Source organism: Hyperolius riggenbachi, chromosome 2 (genome assembly GCF_040937935.1).
Source record: "Hyperolius riggenbachi isolate aHypRig1 chromosome 2, aHypRig1.pri, whole genome shotgun sequence".
NCBI lineage: Eukaryota > Metazoa > Chordata > Amphibia > Anura > Hyperoliidae > Hyperolius > Hyperolius riggenbachi.
The window spans coordinates 269,905,279-269,925,631 of NC_090647.1; the positions used below are offsets into that span (position 1 = coordinate 269,905,279).

The following is a 20,353-nucleotide window of genomic DNA, read 5'->3' on the forward strand; positions in this document are numbered from 1 at the left end:
TTCTAGGATGGTGTTTCTCAGCATTATTTTGCTATGTATGTCTTTGTAAAAGCCGGTGTTTGCCAAGAGACAAATACCCCCTGGTATAGGCAAGCTTATCTCAAGTACATTGTGTATTGCTTGACACGTGTAAATTTATTATTAGTACATACTAATCGTGTATACACGATTTTCAAGCATTCCCTGCTGCTTTTAATTAACTAACATACTGCATTTAGGATTTCTGTGATTTTCATCATTTTGTAGGATTCAGATTCATGCTCAATTAACAGCATGATGCCTGAATACCCCCAGGCACCTCAGAAGTACCTCAGGGGGTATGTGTACCACATGACTAGAACCAAGGTTCCAAGAGGTGATGGAAGAACTTTGCCTCTGAGCAACAGAAGGCTGCATCTTCTATTTGGATGCAACATCATAAATGACTCAAATATGTCAGGAAGGGGAAATTGTTTGATAGCTGTTGTTGCCAAGTAACCCCAAGAGTTTTGGAGACAAAACCACAAATCTTACCATAAATAATTTATGCTTTTGTGACTGCACAGTTGTGAAGGTTACTTTGAATAGCTCATCTTTCAACCTGTGTTCATTAGAGGCATTCTACTGGGTGGGCAGTCAGTTAAAATATAAATGTAACAAAGTAGCTCATGGTGCATAAGCTTAAACTAATGTAACCAATAATAAAATGGAACTTGCTGTGAAACGGTTGCCCATGGCAACCAATCAATTTTCTTTCTATGTGAAAATGAAACCAGATATCTAACTGGCTGCCATTGGAGATGGATTCACTTTGGCTGCTTTATTCTGCGTTCCAGCTGTTGTAAATTACCCCCCGTTTAGGTCATTTAAATGTGCATGAGGCTTCCAAACAGAATTGTCTTCTCATTCTGTCACACAAGTATAATGCACGAATACTGTAGGCTAAACTCTATCTTTTTTAGTGATAGCATGATCTTTGATGTGCTTCACCTAATGACAGGACAGAAGCAGTGCAGAAATTCATACATTTTTTGCAGCTATTGAGGTTGTGTATCAGAAATTGTATACAGCTATAAGGTTAGATACTCTGGTGTGGTTAGACAGTTTATGGTCTCAATGTATCATGAATGTCACAATCTTTCAGTGTAAAACAAAAAACAAATGGTTTTGCAGTAAACTCAATATTGAGTGTTTCAAGCTATCATATCCATATGAAAAGCACATATACTGCTTTGCAATTATTTCAGTTGATGTAGTACTTATGTCTATAATTCTGTATTTGCCATTTACAACACTAGGGATGTTATTGCCCTTACCATTCCACTGTGTTCATGTGCTAGATAACATATCTAATTGCACAGTTATTAATGTTAGCCAGAGGCAAAGCATCATCTGTTGAGTAAGCCTAGTCTGTGTGCCATGTAATCTATAAACAGTCCACTATGCAGCATTATATAATCTGGGAAGCATGGAGTAGCGACAGGCACATTTCTCCTGCAGCAACAAAATCCCCCATTGCCAGCTCCAGCTTTATGTTATCACGTGGCATTTCGGTGATACTCCATGTTAGCTGTTTTATTAAAGTTCACAGTAAATATAGTTTTCAGTCATGTCGCCAGAATCCTTACTCTAGATAATCTTTATGCATTGTGGGCTGTGTGAAGGCAACTTGGATTTTGTATTACTCTGCACCGCGCTTTTATTGGCTGGAAGTTCTGTACACGAGCTGGCAAAAGTCAGCATTTCACACGCTCACTGCTGCAGACTTGCTGACTCACCAAGTTCTCCAGGTAAAATGCTTCTGATAGTTCAGGTGATATTTGTAGCTAAGCCAATTAAACTGCATGTAAAGGAAAAGCAGATGTCCTTCCGAAGCTGGGATACAATCTAAACATGAACATGTGGATAAAAGCTGGAAAATCCCAACAAGCTTTCAAGTGTGTGCAGACTGCTGAGATTAAAAGCTGTGAGTGAAATGGACTCCTGTCTTATCCCCAGAGGACAGCTTTACCATGGCAGTATTCATATGTTATCTGAAATGCAAACATCATTCTCCCTGCACAAAATACCAGAGTAGACTTCTTTTGCCTGTCATAATTTCTCTGAACAAGAATAACATGTCTTGTGAGTGTGGATCAGGCCATATGGAACTGGAGTCAATGAATAATTCTTGTCTCATGCCTGTCACACAGCTTATACTGTGCATGGACACTTGGGGCCCATTCCACTGATGAACAGGTCTGTGCAGCCTGGTCACTTATCTATGGAATTATATGGTTACATATTGACCTGACAAAACACTGCTAGTGTATTGTTACTGTGAAGGTCACTTGAAGGCTGACCAATATGGATATATGTTGCTTTGATAAATGCTGCACACTAAGGGTACAGCCTTCTTTTCATTGTACCCTGAACAGCGCATGGCTTGTTAAACATTAGTATATTTAGCTATAATTAAAGTACACCTAATCTGAGGCAAAGATACCTAAGATAAGTACAGAGGTCTGCTCATGCAGGATACTTATGTGTGTTGTCATTTCCTCTCCTTGTCCCCCCTGGTCCATATTATATGACTCCTTGAAAATTTTAACTTTAGGCTAAGGTCACATTTTCAGACAGGAAGAGGCAGGCTTGCCATAATGTTCCCTCCCATCACCTTCCCATTCCCTCCTTTTCCCCTCCTCAATCACCCCCATTAAGAGAAGGTAATGGAAGGGTGATGGAAGGGAACATTGCAATGAGCCTGCCTTTCTCTGTCTGAAAATGTTACTTTAGCCAGGAGTCATTACGGAGAGAGGGGTGAATGAGGAGAGGGACAGACAATGAACAGAGTACTTACCTTAGGTAGCTTTGCCTCAGGTCAGGTATCCTTTAAGGCCTATTTATTTTACAAATGATACCCTCCTTTCTCCCAAGTAACCTAACTATGCACCTCCCAAATTGCCCTCATACTTACCGATTAGGATGTCTAGCTTTGGAGTCATGTGACCCCCACAGTCTAACCATAAGCTATAGGAGCTGAAGGCCCTTTGACCCTGGCTGGTTTTAATCCAGCCCTTCTCTCCTCAGACCCTCCTCACCCCAGCCTGGAAACTTTTGTGTGCCTTGTATGTTATATCTCTATTGTACTTTCCAAGGCTTCTTTTGAATTCCCAGCAGCAGAACTCTTCCTGCTTGTCCTCCCCATGCCCAGTTCCATAAAGCAGAACAGTGAGGCTGAGCCTGGAGCTGCTCATCATGTCTCTGCAGTGATTGTTCCAAAACTGTCACCCAAAATGATCAATTGATTGCTTAGTACCACAGAAATGTATAGTGAGTGCAAAGTATAAAGGTGCCCACAGATCTAGTGATGATGGGCAGTTTCGATCGCCCATAGATCCAGCGATGATGGGCAGTTTCGATCTAGAGACAGATCTCTCTCTGATCGAATCTGATTAGAAAGACATCTGTCAGCTGCCGATACAATGCAGGCCAATTAATGATTGTTTTCAGCATGAAATCTCTCGGGAATCGGCCGGTGTATATCACCCCCATGTGGCGTGTATAGTGCAAATGGAGGAGCGGAATTCCGAAGGTGGATGGACACCACGTGATGGGCGACATAGGGCAGGTGATGTATAACACACATTCATACACTAGGGGGAACAGTGGCCGGGGTGTTGTCTCGTTCCTCGCCCGTTCCAATACTGCTCACCATTACCGCTGTGCACCCGATCGACCACAATGGCCCAGCATCTTGCAGCATGTCAGATCGATACATGCAACCAATTTCGGGCCCAAAATTGGTTGCATTATTGATTGGGCATGCTCTTCGCAGCACCGATTTTCATATGATTCGATAATAATTTCGAATTGGGTGGTCAATCAGCTGCCAAGTCGTGAGATGTACGGCCACCTTTCATGTACAGTAAAACCTTGGATTGAGAGTAACTTGGTTTAGGAGCGATTTGCAGTACAAGCAAACAGTTTTGTGAAATTCTGATATACAAGCAATGTCTTGATATACAAGCAAAAAAAGTATACATGTGAGAAGTATGGATCTGCTATTGCAATCTACCAATATACTGTATGGAAAAATGGGTATAGTTGGATTTTTCTGCAGTGAAACGCAGTTGACAGCACCGCAATGATTGCATGAAAGAACTGCATGGGCATGTTTTGTACATCCTTCTGCCACATAAGATGTTCATTCTCCATGTATTTCTCTGGAGAACCTGCAGTGGTGACAGTGGTTTTGATTTGCTGAAGGTTGGAGAGTAGTTGAGAGCCTTAGGGAGCTAGCAAACCTGTATTCTTTTATAAATGATTTATTAGCTTAGTGACAAAGGATTTTAACCCTCACCTACGTCTTATGTCATTGTTAGGAATGCTAAAAAAAAAATCATAAAACAGTAGTCCTGCAATCACAAATACGTGCAGCCCCTGTCCGTCACAATTTAGACTGGGCATTAGGTGGGAATTGCTCATTTTTACCTGTTATATTTTTTTGTCCTTCACAAATCAGCTGCCATTACTTGCTTAAATAGCCTAAAGTTTACAAAATGTATGGACTATCTCCCAGATAATTTTACCTTTGCTTTCCTTACCGCACTGTGCAAGGCACATAGAGCATGCTTGATATACGATTTCTGTTTTGGCATCCCAAAATGTAGGGCGGACTTGTGATAATTTGTACTATATGTACTGTAAAATGCACTAGCTTTAGTTTGGGTCTATGAGCTATATAGACCCGTTATGTAAGTGTTCTATCTGAAGTGTTGTTGGCATGGAATAAAGTGTGCTTTTAAACACTAAGCAGTTTGCACTGCAGAGAGTGTTTATCTTTCATGCACATGTATCACTGGATGGTACTGGGAGAACTCTACCCATTAGAAGGGAGATGATTCATGGGATGTCAACCCCAAAGGAAAATTGACTGAACCGAATTTGACCTTGATTTTTGGGTTTCCACAGTTAGGCTACGAGTTTACCTGTTTTTGAGATGGGATACATCTACTGTGATTGTGGATCATGGTGGTGTGAGAATTGTGTGTGTGTGAGCTCCCAGAGATATAGCTTTTTGATACGGTGACTGTGACAAGAAGGAACAGTGAGTGAGACTAAGAGAAGAGCGAGCGCACACTGTAATTGCTAGTGGTATGAAAGCAATACCCTATTGGAAGGGTCTCACCTATTTGTATATGCTGGGGTGACCCCTACGGGTGTGACAACTTTTGCGTTTTGTCCCTCTTAAGCCAGGGACCAGGTTTCGCAGTGACGAATCCGCTATGGCAATTCTGGTTCCTGGGCTGCATAGGCCGCTTTGGGATCAGGCACGTTTGGTGCAATTAGGTTGTTGTGCCGGCCCAATGGGGGCTGGAATCCCCGGCAGTGAGTGAGGATCTGCGAAAGGAGCAGCAGACTGGCAGAGCGGAGTTACTCACAATGAAAGACTGCTGCTGTGTTTAAACTTTTTATTTGTAACGTTTTGAAACTCACCTATCTGGTCGAAGAGCTCCGACCTTTCAACTATGTACTTCTGTCTCCATCCCTTCTGGCGTCTCTTCTCCATGACCCTGCATCATGTATTAACTCGTGTATCATACTGCCAGATCATGGAGAACAGGTGCCGGCGAGGATGGAGATGGAAGGACACAGACTAACGAAGGGAGCTAAAGCTCATACAGCTGTTAACTATCATAATTTTATAAAAAGAACAATTTCTAATAACAATGCATTGCTAGATTTCAGCCTATTGATGTGAAAAGCAATGCTGCCTAACTTGTGTAACATGGAGGTAAACATTTTGAAAACCCTCATAGTTAAAAGCTGCTCCCACTACTATTTTGGCACTTGAAATGTAGCTGTAATAATAACAGTTACAAACATATTGGACATGAACATATTTATGAAGTAGTTAAATCATATCCCAGTCATCCTTTTACAAAGTAAATAAGAATTCAACCTTCATTCTAAAAATGATGTGGAACTTTTAGAGCAACCAATTACAATCTTCGTTTTATGTAAGAACTAAAATTTGATTTGCTGTTGTAGGCAGCTGCTGTACCCAGTCTCCAGCCTGCGTTGTTCCTGCGTTACTAAATCATTTTTTGCTGTATCATATCTTCTCCAGGTCAACATTAAAATTAGCATGTGTACTCCATGGCAAGTTCACCTCTACAGAGAATTCTGTGTGTGAGTAATAGTAAAGGCATGCATTCCATACAGACTGAGGGTGAGGAAAGTTTGCATTCCATGAGCTGTGGCTATTATGCTAAGTGTACAACCCTGGCAGCTTGCAGTTTTCATAGACTGTCTCCTTTGAAAAGTGTGACCCTGGTTTTCCCTTAAGCATTAGACTGCTTCCTGATACCTCTGTTTTCTATTCTATTATAGCAGAAAAAAAAAAGAATTTAAAATGGAAAATGTTTAGCAGATAATCATTTTCACTAAAAACCATTAACTAAGTGACTCAAATTATATGCCTTTGCCAAAATGTGTTGTGATTTCAAACTAAGTGTGCATGATAGCTTTATAATTAGATCTACACTGTGGCTTAAAGAGAAATGAATTACTGCTGACCTGTATGTTCTCTTGGGCTTGTCAGAAGTTTGTGCTTATTATATTTCAGTACAATGAACTTCATTTGAAATATTGCATCATGCACTGACAAATGTTAGTAGGCTCTGTCTATATTAATTACAGATAGGTCCATAAATATTTGGACAGGTTCTCACTTGGTCATTTGTCAGGTATCTGCCAGGTTTCACTTGGTGATGCACACATTCTCTTGTAGGATTAATTACAGTTAGGTCCATAAATATTTGGACAGAGACACATTTTTTCTAATTTTGGTTCTGTACAATACCACAATGAATTTTAAATGAAAAAACCCAGATGCATTTGAAGTGCAGACCTTCAGCTTTAATTCATTGGGGTGAACAAAAGAATTGTATAAAAATGTGAGGCAACTAAAGCATGTTTTTAACATAATCCCTTATTTCAGGGGCTCAAAAATAATTGGCCACATTAAATAACTGGAAATAAAATATTAATTTCTAATACTTGGTTCAAAATCCTTTGCTGGCAATGACAGCCCGAAGTCTTGAACTTATGGACATCAACACATGCTGGGTTTCTTCCTATTTGATGTGTTGCCAGGCCTTTACTGCAGCGGCTTTCAGTTGCTGTTTGTTTGTGGGCCTTTCTGTCCTAAGTTTAGTCTTCAACGAGTGAAATGCATGCTCAATTGGGTTAACATCAGGTGACTGACCTGGCCATTCAAGAATTTTCTTTGCTTTGTCTCTATGTTTTGGGTCATTGTTCCTCTGTATCATGAAATACCACCCAATCAATATGACTGTCTTTAGCTGGATATGAGCATACAGTATGTCTCTGAACATCTCAGAATGAATTTGGCGTCTTCTGTGTCACATCATCAATAAGCACTAGTGCCCCAGTGCCACTGGTAGCCATGCATACCCACACCATCACACTGCCTTCATTGTGTTTTACAGATGATGTGGTATGCTTTGGATAATGAGCTGTTCCATGCCTTCTCCATACTTTTTTTTTCTTGCCATCACTCTGGTAGAGGTTGATCTTGGTTTCATATGTCCAATTAATGTTTATCCAGAACTGTGCTGGCTTTTTTAGATGTACTTTAGCAAAGTCCTACACATGGAGAGTGTTGTTCACTTGGTTGGCTGTTGTGAAGCAGGTTTCTCTTCACCATGGAATTGATTCTGCAATCATCTGCCACTGTTTTCTTCCGTGGTCGTCCAGGTCTTTTTGCGTTGCTGAGTTCACCAGTGCTTGCTTTCTTTCTCAGGATTTACCAAACTGTAGATTTTGCCACTTGTTATATTGTAGCAATTTCTCGGATGTTCTTTTTTCCTTTTCCACAGCTAAAGGATGGTGTCTTTCACCTGCATGGGGAGCTCCTTTGACCGCATGTTGTCTTTTCATAGCAAAATCTTCCACATGCAAGCACCACACCTCATGTCAACTCCAGACCTTTCATCCGCTTAATTGATAATGACATATCGAGGGACTTACCCGTACCTGCCTATTAAAAGTCTTTGAGTCAATTCTACGATTACTTTTGGACCCTGAAATAAAGGGATTGTGTTTTTGGGATTGTTGCATCAAAGTCACCTCTCCTTGGGTCAAAACTAGTATCGGAGGTGCTTAAAGAAATACTATAGTCAAAAAGATTAAAAATTGGTGGAAGGATGCTCAGAAAAAAACCCACACTGGCATTCAAACCATAATGTTAATGACATTTTTACACCTATTTATGAACTGGATTTTATAAGAAACCCATTTTTATTGTTGGATGACCACTCTTCTGGATCCTACAGAGAGTGGATATTCTAAGTTACAAGCTAAGTTTAATTTCCCTATATGGCAACATTTAATGGTAAACTACCCATCCTTCTGAGTATTTGATTAGAATGTTATTTTATTACCAGATTATTTTTACTTCCTTTGTTGTTTTTGTGTTTTATCTTTTAGTGTAATGGCTGATGACCACACAAGCATCTCTTCCTTAGTCAGTCTGGAGACCACCTGTTAATTGCTTAACAAATACATGTACATATTATCCAGTAGGTTGCGTTAATCCTATGCCACAGTGGCATCGTATCCGTATAGCACAAATATACCAGCTGTCAGAAGCAGTACCTGCTGTATTTGGGGAGGATGTGTGCTGTTTTGTGGAAATACATCCACTGATGAAAAGTTTTTGTGCAGGTTGGAATTGTTTATGGCAAACCTGAACACAATAGATGTGGGCATGTGTGAATTAGTCCAGGCTTTCCCATAGGATGGCATGTGGTTCATTCTGTACGTCCGTCGGTTGGCTGCTGCCCACTCTGCGAAGCAGACCAGCAGTCGACCTGGTGTTAACTGGTCCTTGGTGTACTTTACACAGACTTCCAGTTCCATTTGGCCAGAAACAGATGGAGATTTTCTCAGGATCATATCTGACGTCATGACCAGCATGACATATATACATGGCTGAGGAGTCAGAGCAATTTTTGTGTACCTGGAGTCGGAGTCATCTGACCTCATGGCCAGAACAGTATATATACAACGCTGAGGAGTCAGAGCAATTTTTGTGTACCTGGAGTCGGAGTCATCTGACCTCATGACCAGAACAGTATTTATACGATGCTGAGGAGTCAGAGCAATTTTTGTGTACCTGGAGTCGGAGTCATCTGACCTCATGACCAGCACAGCATATATACAGCGCTACGGAGTCATAGCAATTTTTCTGTACCTGGAGTCGGAGTCATCTGACCTCGTGACTAAAACAGCATATATACAGTGCTGAGGAGTCAGAGCAATTTTTCTGTACCTGGAGTCGGAGTCATCTGACCTCATGACCAAAACAGCATATATACAGCGCAATTTTTGAGCATTTTTTGTGTACCTGCGGTCGGAGGATTTTTGTACCAACTCCACAGTCCTGGTAAGTATTATGCTAGGTACACACAATACAATTATCTGGCAGATTTACCTGCCAGATCGATTTTTTCCAACATGTCAGATCTGAATTTTGATTGATAGATTTCAGTTCACTTCTATGGAAATCAATCGGAAAATCGATCGAAATTCAGATTGGACATGTTGGAAAAAAAATTGATCTGGCAGGTAAGACTAAGGAGTCGGAGTCGAAGGAGTTGGAGTAATTTTGGGTACCCAGAGTCGGAGTCAGTGGTTTTGTAAACTGAGGAGTGGGAGTTGGATGCTTTTTGTACTGACACCACTCCCTGCATATACTGTATATTTTATGGTTATTTACATTTCCTACTTTAAAAATTCCTAAACGGTTTCCGAACATTTTGGAGCTGTTTTTATTGTTGAGCTTGCAAGATGACAATTCAGAAAACTAGGACAAACTATCGCAGCAACACAAGTAATCCTCTTATGTTTTTCCTCTGTATTATATGGAGATGGACGGCTCATAAAAGTTGATTGAAGGATAAACAGACACAGCATTAGTGGCCTAATTATGAGGGGTTATAGCATGTGCAGTCTTTGTATGGAGCACTATAAAAAATTAAAAAACTTAAAAATCTTCTCATCATCGGTAGCATAGTTTGAAAATCACTGTCATATGGATTACATTTATAGGATTATTTCTTTTATTCCACCATCTGTTTGACTCCTATCAAAATAAATCCTATGTGTAACAAGGCATCCCAGTTCCATGTAAAGTAAATCTGAGATATGATGTGTTTTATAATAGCAGTTCATAGAGAGCCATGACGGTAACTTGCAGCATTTATCTGGGTAGGGCAGGGGGTAAGGGCCCACTGGGGATCGCAAAATGCTAGCGATTAGCAGTAGCATTTTGGCATGGCGATTTTGATCGCGTTAAATGCGTATTTTTCACTGTATATCTTCACAATTTTTTAGCTTTTTTACATTGTAATCGCTCAAACATCGATGCATACGCCCTGATCGGCAAGGGGATCACTGCCATATGGTTTACATTACACTAGCACTTTAAAAAGCACTAGAGATTGCCAGCGGTAATCGCCCGCTAATCGCCCCAGTGTGAATGAGCCCTCAGGCACCGCTCACGCTTTACAATGTTACAAAACAACCCCTCTTTTTTCAGTTTCTTTTGCAGAGGCTGATTTAGTTTACTGCACAAAAGATAAAGAGAATACATTTGCTTTCTGCACAGGGAATACAATTTCATATAACTTCAGCTCTGCCTATAGGTTTACTGCAGTGAGCCTTCCATCTGTCTGGGAAATGGAATTACACATCTAAAAGGATGCCAAAGATGCAATAATTTTCCTTTTTACGACGGCGGTATTGATCGTGTGAATATAGCATGCGGACAGTCCCGGTTAGAACTTCCTGCCATGCATTCAATGCTATGATTTGTGTCACTGCTGCTAAAAGAGAAGGGGGGAAATGTCACATAAAGCTTGCTAAATTCCCTGGAACCTGTGACATTGACCTGGTTGAAATTGTTGTTTTTTTCTCAGTATAAGCAGAGTTACATCTATAGGATCATGAGTGTTGCCACTTTAATGCTGTAAATGTTATGCATAATACCCTCTGATTTTAATTCAATCATTACCTTCTAAGGGCTGGAGCCCACTACAATATGCTATCGCTAATCGCAATTGCTACCATTTTGTATGAGCTCTCTTTAAGCGATTTCATGAGCGTTTTCGGGAGCGATTTTAAAAACGATGACGCTAATCGCTAACGCTCAAAAATGCTGCATGTCCTGAGTTTTGCGATTTGGTAATCGCAATTGCTCCAATGGAATTTGGCCCATCCATTAACATTAGCTGAGCATTTAGGGAAATCGCTAGTGGTTCGAATCACTCCCTAAACGCTCATAAAATCGCTCTAGTGGGTTCCAGCCCTAAAACGGCGAGCTCAATGAATGTAGATAATTCAGTAGATATAATGCACACACTGGGCATTTGGGCTTTTCCAAGTTATTTGTGCTAAAACTTTTTTTATTTGAAGTGTTTCTTTTGCTGCAGCACTGTAAAAATTGTGTCTTTAGAGCAATTTAAATGGTCAGCCCCATTCACTTGTGCTGAATGGAGCCGTGCTACTCACTACTCATTATTACTTCACCATGGTGCTCTGCTGCCTGTGAAAAAATAAAAATAATATACACACACACATATATATATATATATATATATATATATATATATATATATATATATATATATATATATATGTGTGTGTGTATATATATACATATATTAGTCATTTTAGTCCATTACATAACGGGCACTAAACAGTGGTGCACATGTGCCTACACCTAATTCCCCCCCCCCCCCCCCTCTTCCCACACGCTGTGCAGCTATGGCCGGTGCTCTGTGCATGTGCAGAGCGGCGGTACACACACACAATACACCTGGACGCAGAAACCAGGCATTTTATTAAGTAGGATACATTCAACAATCCAACTGAATATAATATCTCAGCCTCAGTCAGAATAAACTCAAATTTTCTGTTTCCCATACGGGTAATTTCCTTTATCGGTTTCATTTGTGTTATATGACTCAATGAATTCACTGTAATCTTGAATTAAAGGTGAACTTTGATATTTGACACAGTTCCAGTAGGCAGTCAGTTCACCAGGGATCAGATTTCTCAGTCATAACTGGGAGGCCAGTAACAGTCTGCTTGAGCAGTTGTAGTGACAGATGTCCCTTGGGTGTACTTCTACACCAGTTTTTTTTATTCAGCTGGATATAACAATTGTTCAAACAGCTACATTTCTTAAAGAGAATCTGTATTGTTAAAATCGCACAAAAGTAAACATACCAGTGTGTTAGGGGACATCTCCTATTACCCTCTGTCACAATTTCACCGCTCCCCGCCGCATTAAAAGTAGTCAAAAACAGTTTTAAAAAGTTTGTTTATAAACAAACAAAATGGCCACCAAAACAGGAAGTAGGTTGATGTACAGCATGTCCACACATAGAAAATACATCCATACACAAGCAGGCTGTATACAGCCTTACTTCTGAATCTCAAGAGATCACTTGTGTGTGTTTACCTTCTGTCCCCAGCTTCTCTCATGCACTGAACATTACAGGCTTCCTGCAGACAGCTCTACCTATGTCGTTAATTCCTCAGTATGTGACAGACCAGCTCCTTTCACAGCCTCCAGAGGAGGATTTTTATCCAGCTCTCTTCTATCACTGATAAGATAGCAGAGAAGCTGCTGGCTTATGTAAATAAAACACACACTGGAGTGTGCATAGAGGAACAGTTCAACACTGAAGAACTTGTCAGCCTTCCAGACACAGGCCGACAAGTCTGACAGGGGAAAGATACATTGATTTATTACAGAGATGGTTATAGTAGAAAGAGCTACAGTAAGCCAGAACACATAAGAATAGGTTTAGGAACTTGTAGGATGGTAGAAAAAACGTTGTAATTTTTGTTACAGAGTCACTTTAACCCCCTTGGCGGTATGAAAAATACCGCCAGGGGGAAGCGCAACAGTTTTTTTTAAATTTTTTTTTTTATCATGTAGCGAGCCGAGGGCTCGCTACATGATAGCCGCTCCTCAGCGGCATCCCCCCGCCCGCTTCGATCGCCTTCGGCGATCACCGATCAGGAAATCCCGTTCAAAGAACGGGATTTCCTGGAGGGCTTCCCCCGTCGCCATGGCGACGGGGCGGGATGACGTCACCGACGTCAGCGACGTCGGGACGTCATTGGGAGACCCGATCCACCCCTCGGCGCTGCCTGGCACTGATTGGCCAGGCAGCGCTCGGGGTCTGGGGGGGGGGGGCCGCGCGCCGCACCGGATAGCGGCGATCGGGCGCGCGGCGGCGGCGATCGGGGTGCTGGCGCAGCTAGCAAAGTGCTAGCTGCGTCCAGCAAAAAAAAAATTAAGTAAATCGGCCCAGCAGGGCCTGAGCGGCACCCTCCGGCGGCTTACCCCGTGTCACACACGGGGTTACCGCCAAGGAGGTTAAGGAAAGTCTCTGGGAAGTTATTGTGAAGCTCTGGATCAGATCAAGGCCCGTGGGCAGTGGCGTAGCTAAGGAGCTGTGGGCCCCGATGCAAGTTTTACATTGGGGCCCCCCTAAGCACTCTATACATAACAATTAATATGGCGCACCAAAACCTGCCAAGGACAACCACAGTGTCAGAGGTGCAAGAAGGGAATGGGGAACCGTTTGTTAATGATTACCACAATTCAAAGTATCTATAGAAGTGATTATTATGAGCACAGGACCAATAGAGAGCTAATACTGCAGTTGAGGGAAGGCCCGTCGGGTCCCCTCTGACCCAAGGGCCCGATGCGGTCGCAACTTCTGCAACCCCTATTGCTACACCCCTGCCCGTGGGGCTGAATGCTCCCCTCCTTGCCATTTTATGTGGCCCTTGAGAGTTTCCAATGTTAATCATTGTAAGTAGCAAAAAAAAAAACAAGACACTGCCATTGTGTCCATAGGAGCACACCGGTGGTCGGTTTCTGATTCAAACATTATCAGTTTGAGCCGGGGTGCAGAAATTACCGACAGGACACCCCCAAATAAATTAGCATGAGGCTCCCTCCTTGGATCCCACCCCCCAGCTGGTAAATCATACATGCACACCTACACACCTTCCCCCGGACACCATCCCCCCACACATCAGAGTAGGGAAGCAGAACAATATGTACCTGCTCCAGCAATGTGTTGCCTCTCCTGTTCTTCCTAGCAGTCGCACGCTCTGTCCTTCCATACCTCCTTCTCCCGATGACGTGATAGGACTCTGGAGCTAGAGGTATGCAGCATACGGTGTGTGGCTATCAGGAAGATCAGAGGAGACCCACTGGAGCAGATAAATATTAATTTGCTCCAATGTGTTACTCTGAAGAATGGGAGGAGCAGCCCCCCACTGTCGTTATAGTTATACCACTTCGTTTGACACTGTTCAATAAATGTTAAACCTTAAATGTTAAACCGTAACCAAAAATTGAACTTCATCCCAATCAGTAGCTGATACCCACTTTCCCATGAGAAATCTTTTCCTTTTCACAAGCGGCTCATCAGGGGGCTCTTATGGCTGATATTGTGGTGAAACCCCTCCCACAGTGTGATGTCAGGACCATGGTTCTGACATCAAAATGTGGGAGTCTTGTTGCATTGTGGGAAATAACAGCTGTTTACAACTGTTTCCAACTGCCAAAAAAGCAAGCAGCATCTGCTTCCACTGACGTCACCTGCCTGCAGTAAAAATGTCACCATGTGATAAATGTCAGAATGTAAATTAGGGAGAGGAAAGATTTTACAATGGGCAAACACTGACTAAAACATTTACACATAATTATTGTTAAATTGAAGCACTTTTTTTTTACATTATTTTCACTGGAGTTCCTCTTTACTAAAGAATTTGGCCCATGATTTCGGCCCCTTACGTGATTGAGTTTGACACCCCTGACTTAAAGCATTCATTCAAAAACTAAGCTGCTATGCATACTGTCTGGTCTTACTCTCACTGGTCTGCTGTAACATTGGGATTTATGCTGATATCATCCATATATTTATTTTGTAAAGTAAGTGATCGTTGGGTACAAGATGACTTATTTTTCTTGAGCTGCAAGATGTTTCCAGGAAGAAGCCTCCTTAATACAACCTCTGTCCAATGTAACTGCTGCTACTTTTAGTTCCACAGATTCCAAGGTACTGGTAGCGTCTGATTTGAAGCATGCTTCCTCTTTCACTAAGGGCTCTTTCACACCAGTGCTGATTTCTGGCGTTTTTGACGCAAAGTTAACCAAGGTAAAATGAAAGTCCGTAGACTTTCATTTTACCTTTCACATCCAACTCTACATTTTGGTGCGTTGCGGATCGACGCACCTGGGAGCTTTTAATCGACCGACGCAGGCGTTTTCCCATGGGGTGAATTATAACACCCATCGCTAATCAGCATCGCACCGCAAAATCCTGACGTCAGATCATAACGCTTGAAGGAGATCGGCTCCTGTAAGCGTCATGTAATGTGAAAGAGCCCAAAGAACATTTCTATTTCTAAAATCCAAGATTTCAGTCTGTCTAGAAATTTGACACTTTAGAGTGGCTCTTGCACTTTAGCTGCATCCATGGCCCAGTCTCTTTATAATATATTGCCCACACTAATTTGTAAATGAATTTTAATAACATTATGAGATACCTCTGAATACCTGATGTAGGTGTTGTAATAGGTGATGGGCAAAACACCTCCCGTGTTGTGAATGATCTGTCTGTTTAAAATATTCACTAAAATTCTATCATTTAAACATGGGTCACATCTCTACATCATTTTCGGGGCTGCCCATGTGGTTGGTCCTTACCAGAGCGACATCTGAATGGCTGCATTTCTGCCTGAGAATTTAAGGAGTCATCAGCTCACCATTTTCTAGCTCCGATCTGTGATAGCAGCAATATCAGTTACAGGAATTGTACTAGTGAACAAGTCAGGGTTTTGTCACTATTATCATGCTTATGTTTATAACCCTTTTAGTTCAGGGCAGCGGTAAATACTCCATACACATAATTTTATTCTTTTAATGATTTTTATCTACATGAATTCCTCTACAAACCATCCAGACTCTGTAATACCTGGCATTGCTAGGCCTGTACACAAGACAGGCTTTGTGTACAAGAGACACGTGAGGTATTTCTACAACCTATATGTCAGAAAGAGGACTGCCTTATTTTCCCCTCAAGCTTGTGCAGTGGTTGCCTAAATGTGGTGACCTAATATTAGTGGGTAGGCCAGTTGGCTTTTTACCTCTCCTGTCACTCATAAGGTCCCCTCCTTATTGTTTTCTGCCTTGCTTCCACCCCCACTCCTTTCCAGGAAGGGTTTTTGTTCTCAAAAACTTCACGTCAAGGTGCAGTGTTCTTATTTAATATTTTATATTTACTTTATGTAAAAAAAGAAAAAAATAGTATGGCAATAAATAACAAAAAAATACATAAAAAAATTAAAGCTATGCATCCCCTTTAAGCCCAACCAGTTCATTATAAAACAAAAGATTGAGTTGTCTGTGGGCAGAAGATGTTCAGCTTCTTTCCTTTAGCAATTGACATAGTGAATAAGAACCTGTTTCGGCTTACTGAAAATCAGATCACACGTGATTCGCCCATGCTTCCCTCTCACAAGGGGACATCGATTATGATTGTAATTGCTGTGCCCTGTTTCTACTGATGCAATTCTGATTTTACACAAACGTAGTGCATGCTGCATTTCAGTAGCAATTGGCACTAACAGATTAGAAAACCCAGCATAGCCAGAAATCTAACCTATGGTAATAAAAAGTAATGAGTCATCAGAGGGTAGCATTTTTACTTCAGTATGTAATATGTGAAGAGCAATTGAGTTGTCCCCAGCTCTAAGATAGGCATATAACAGGCATGGGCAAACTTGGCCCTCCAGCTGTTCAGGAACTACAAGTCCCACAATGCATTGCAGGAGTCTGACAGCCACAGTCATGACTCATAAAGGCAAATACATTGTGGGATTTGTAGTTCCTTAACAGCTGGAGGGCCAAGTTTGCCCATGCCTGGTATATAAAGTCCCTTATCAAAATTTGACAGTTTATAATGAATTAAAAAAATGAAATTTTATTACACAGCAAATATTAAAGCCTTGATTCACTTAACTGTGGTAAGGGATAATGCATGCATTGCTATGGTAACATAAGTTCCAGCACGTTACCATAGCAAAGTGCGTGTTATCCCAGTAATGCACTTGATGCTACTAGGTTAACAGGCGGTGCTCCCACGGTGTTAGTGCCTGCGCATGGCAATCTGTTCTCTCTGATTTTAAGAAAATTAGACAGCACTATAATATTTTGTTCCTGTTGTTTTACACCCCACAGGGCTAGGGGGTTTGTTCAGACATTTCCTGTGGCCAACAGTAGTGGGGATGGCACTCTACAGGGGCAAATCCAGGATTTCCAAGGGGGGGGTTCCTGAAAGTGGCGTGTGGGCGTGGCCAAAATATGGTGTGGGTGGAGCCAAATACTAGCAGTTTCTAGGCTAAATTGCACCCAGGGTGAGGGCGTAAAATGCGCCCCCAACGTGGAGACAGGTATAGGTGCCCGCAGTATAGGTAGCCAGCTATAGGTCCCCCCCAGTATAGGTAGCCCATATAGTTGCCCCCAGTATAGGTTAGATAGGTATATGCCCCCCCAGTATAGATTAGATAGGTATATGTCCCCCAGTATAGGTTAGATAGGTATATGCCCCCCAGTATAGGTTAGATAGGTATATGCCCCCCAGTATAAATTAGATAGGTATATGCCCCCCAGTATAGGTTAGATAGGTATATGCCCCCCAGTATAGGTTAGATAGGTATATGCCCCCCAGTATAGGTTTGATAGGGATATGCCCCCCAGTATAGGTTAGATAGGGCTATGCCCCCCAGTATAGGTTAGATAGGGCTATGCCCCCCAGTATAGGTTAGATAGGTATATGCCCCCCAGTATAGGTTAGATAGGTATATTCCCCCCAGTATAGGTTAGATAGGTATATGTCCCCCAGTATAGGTTAGATAGGTATATGCCCCCCAGTATAGGTTAGATAGGTATATGCCCCCCAGTATAGGTTAGATAGGTATATGCCCCCCAGTATAGGTTAGATAGGTATATGCCCCCCAGTATAGGTTAGATAGGTATATGCCCCCCAGTATAGATTAGATAGGTATATGCCCCCCAGTATAAGTTAGATAGGTATATGCCCCCCAGGATAGATTAGATAGGTATATGCCCCCCAGTATAGGTTAGATAGGTATATGCCCCCCAGGATAAATTAGATAGGTATATGCCCCCCAGTATAGATTAGATAGGTATATGCCCCCCAGTATAGGTTAGATAGGTATATGCCCCCCAGTATAGGTTAGATAGGTATATGCCCCCCAGTATAGGTTAGATAGGTATATGCCCCCCAGTATAGATTAGATAGGTATATGCCCCCCAGTATAGGTTAGATAGGTATATGCCCCCCAGTATAGATTAGATAGGTATATGCCCCCCAGTATAGATTAGATAGGTATATGCCCCCCAGTATAGGTTAGATAGGTATATGTCCCCCAGTATAGGTTAGATAGGTATATGCCCCCCAGTATAGGTTAGATAGGTATATGCCCCCCAGTATAGGTTAGATAGGTATATGCCCCCCAGTATAGGTTAGATAGGTATATGCCCCCCAGTATAGATTAGATAGGTGTATGCCCCCCAGTATAGATTAGATAGGTATATGCCCCCCAGTATAGGTTAGATAGGTATATGCCCCCCAGTATAGATTAGATAGGTATATGCCCCCTAGTATAGGTTAGATAGGTATATGCCCCCCAGTACAGATTAGATAGGTATATGCCCCCCAGTATAGGTTAGATAGGTATATGCCCCCCAGGATAGATTAGATAGGTATATGCCCCCCAGTATAAGATAGGTGATGGAAGGTGCCCGCCCCCTGTGTGGGGAGAAGATTGCCCGGGGGAGAAGACAGAATAAAATGATGGAGGCGCCAGCCGCGCTAATAAGGGATGCGGGAACCGGCTTTATTCCTCGCTCCCTCCCTCCCTCTGAATGCCCCCACCTGCGGTGAATGTGTGCCGGCTCCCCCATGAGTGTGTGCGCAGCGGAGCGGTAGGTCCTCTTACCGCAAATCAGGCGCACCAGCAACTGGAGTCTCATGCTTCCTGTGACGTCATGGTAAACAGGAAGCATGAGACTCCAGTTGCTGATGCGCCTGATCTGCGGTAAGAGGACCTACCGCTCCGCTGCGCACACACTCATGGGGGAGCCGGGCACACATTCACCGCAGGTGAGGGGCATTCAGAGGGAGGGAGGGAGGGAGCGAGGAATAAAGCCGGCTCCCGCATCCCTTATTAGCGCGGCTGGCGCCTCCATCATTTTCTTCTGTCTTCTCTCCCCAGCCGGCCGGGCCATGCGGCAGCCCCACTTCCGGTCCCGGTGCAGGGGGGTGTTCTAGACACCCAGAACAACCCCCTCCGTGCGCCACTGCTCTAGAAACAGAGGGTGAAGCAATGTTGGCCCATTTGTGTTAAGCCTTTACCCACTGTTGATGAAAGCAGACCGCTTTACTGGGGGCAGCCTCATTGTTGTACTTACTTACTTCCAAGGTGCAGGGAGGTTCTCTTACAGAACAAACACACAGCTCTGCTGGACCTTAGCAACATGTGCCTACTCTGCACAGGTCTTATTTCTTGCACTATGCATGAGTGTAAAGGTTTGATATAGTATTCAGTCGTTCAGAAAAGATTGTTTATAAAAATTAATTTATGTGCATAATTAGTTGCAAAATCAACACAAAACTTTGCTTATGGCTGTTAAATTATTTTGAATTTGGATATAAAGTGAAGGCAGCAAAATCCTTAAAATGGAACAGTTGGTGCCAGAATTAGCTGAATTGACTCCATGGAGTGAAGACAGTATTAGTTCAGAGGAGCAGAGAGGGTGGTTTGGGGGTAGTTATGCATGAGACCAGAAATACTGGTTGGACATAATCTGTGAATTGATTTGGAGTCAAAGCATATGAAGCTGAAGTATGTTCTCAAGATGATAGTGAAGTGATTGGGAAAGACGAGTGCTGTGAAGGTTAGATGAGTCTTGCAGCAGAGCTCATGATTGATTGTGGAGATAAGAGTCTAGTTAGTAGAAATGTGAGAAGAGGATGTTGCAGTAGTTTAAGGTCTGAGATGAATAGGACTTGCATAAGTACTTTGGAGGTCTCCGGAATTAGGGAGAGGGGTATTTTAGAAATGTTGCATAAGTGAACGCAGCAGGCACTGGTGATGGTTTGGATTTAAAATAAGGAGAAAATTGAGCCTAGGCTGATTGAATAGGATGAATTCTCTGAATTGTTTAAACGTGGCAATCTGTAAC

General features: G+C 42.3%; 1 protein-coding gene across 3 annotated transcripts in view; it reads left to right on the forward strand.

Moving 5' to 3' along the window:
- Window positions 1–20,353, forward strand: part of RASL10B (RAS like family 10 member B) — a 149,310-nt gene that overhangs the window by 30,845 nt on the left and 98,112 nt on the right. The window lies entirely within an intron of this gene.